We start from the raw sequence: 1,915 nt of genomic DNA, 5'->3' as shown, positions 1-1,915 counted from the left end.
ACTCCAACGAACAACCTGTCATAACGTGGTTGATTTATGCCACGAGAGCCAAGAAGATCCCAACCAAAACAATCAGAAGTAGAGGGTAAATGAAACAGAGTAGATTAGTGATGAATTAAAGTCAGATTGTGAAGTAAAAGGTGGTAGATAATTATGGGACCTATATATATATATATATATATATATATATATATATATATATATATTGTTATCATTTAATTTTAGAAATGGTATCCAAAGAGTATAAGATTGATGATTGACCAATATTCACTTACCGTTTGTGGCTTGAGTTTCCGGTTTGACTCAAGTTCCTTAAGATCCCTTCGATTCTCACACATTAGGGTCTATCTCCATCTATATATACATGTGATGAGGAGCATATCAAGAGACATGAAATTACAAAAATAAATTCGTTTTAGGGTTTGCTAAAAGGTTTTAGAGGTAGTCTTGAAATCAACTGGAAAACCAAGTCTTTTCATCAGATCCAAATGCTTCAATGGAAGTAGATACACATTCTACTTCTTCTGTTTAATTTCTTTTATACAGATTCCAGTATGACGTCTGACTTCTAAGCTTCCGCATATAAATATTAAGTTATCAAAATAAACAACAATTGGTATTAGAGTCTACTCGAATTTGTTACTAGCACTACTAGAAAACTGGTGCAATAGCTACAGCACAATCCGTAGCTATAAGCGAATAGCTACGAAATTGCTACGGAAAAATGTCTATAGCATAATGGCCCGTGGGAAAATTATAGCTACGGATTAGCTACGGAATCGCTATAGAATAGCTACGAAATTTTCCGTAGCTACCATAGCTACGGAATAGCTACGAAAATAAATAGCTACGGATTTCCTACAGAATAGCTACAGAATTAAATAGCTACGGAATAGCTACGAAACCAAATAGCTACGGAATAGCTACGGAAGTGGATAGCTACGGAATAGTTACGTAAATAAATAGCTACGGAAATCCGTAGCTATTCCGTAGCTAACTTTGTTTTATTTTAAAAAAAATTATTTAAAATTTTAAAAATTTCCAATTTTTTGTCAAATACCACATTCAACTCACAATTGTCCCAAACTAGGTAAAAGAAACAACATAAAAACGTGAATTTATTAGCATAGATGCACCAACATTTATATAATGTTATAATTAATATAATGTTCTAAAACGGACTGTTATTCTACTTAACTCTTCTCTCACTGAAGAGGCTGCTGCTGAGGTACTTAGTCTTAACAGTTCCCGTTTAATCTTGACAGCTTTGGAATCTGCTTACATCAACTCGTCTGTTGAGAGAGTGCATTCCCTTCGTGATTCTCTGCGAAGCATTTCAAAAGGTATCAGTATATACCAATAAATGAAAAAGTATAATCTACAATAGATGTTACTATGATGTTTTATGATTGAAACATATATGAATTGTAGTAGTATAATATGTGAGATATTAAACACTATTATTATACAACTTGGACATATAATTAAAAGATTAAATAACATAATCATATATACAACCAATGGGAACATGCAAAGTTTCTGATATGTGCATATTATATATGTGCATATTATAGAATCCAAGAATATTAGTACTTGAAGTTTTTAATTTATTTAAGAGAATGTTAAGATATACCTCAGTCTTTGATTCATAGAATGCTTGCTGCATGCTTTAATATATGTTAATATAAACCTGCAATAAATTTATAATAAAATTGCTTGGTATATTGTAAAAAATAATAAACTATTGTAAAAAAGAATGAACCATTGTATACTCACCTTCAAAATAAAAGAACATTAGTTTAGCACGAAGAAGCAGCTGCAAAAACTCACGGGCTAAAGGAAGAACCTGCCAAAATAACAACCTACTTTTATTCATTGTTTATTAATTATTCATAGATTACTGTCATTCTACAGC

At 31.4% G+C, this 1,915-nt stretch overlaps 1 long non-coding RNA gene across 2 annotated transcripts in view; it reads right to left on the bottom strand.

Annotated features, from left to right (window-relative positions):
* Positions 1-1,105: 1,105 nt before the first annotated feature.
* Positions 1,106-1,915, bottom strand: part of LOC145156945 (uncharacterized) — a 1,805-nt gene continuing 995 nt past the window's right edge. For both annotated transcript variants that reach the window (XR_013736993.1, XR_013736992.1), the window contains exons 3-5: positions 1,777-1,846; positions 1,634-1,690; positions 1,106-1,324 (exon numbers count right to left, since the gene is read on the bottom strand). This is a non-coding gene — a long non-coding RNA (uncharacterized LOC145156945). The remainder of the gene's footprint in view (positions 1,325-1,633; positions 1,691-1,776; positions 1,847-1,915) is intronic.

The sequence above is a fragment of the Lactuca virosa genome, chromosome 2 (assembly GCF_052849685.1).
Source record: "Lactuca virosa cultivar CGN04683 chromosome 2, Lactuca_virosa_CGN04683_v6, whole genome shotgun sequence".
Lineage (NCBI taxonomy): Eukaryota > Viridiplantae > Streptophyta > Magnoliopsida > Asterales > Asteraceae > Lactuca > Lactuca virosa.
Note: the sequence above shows the minus strand (reverse complement) of the source record. Positions and strands in the feature narration are given on the sequence as shown.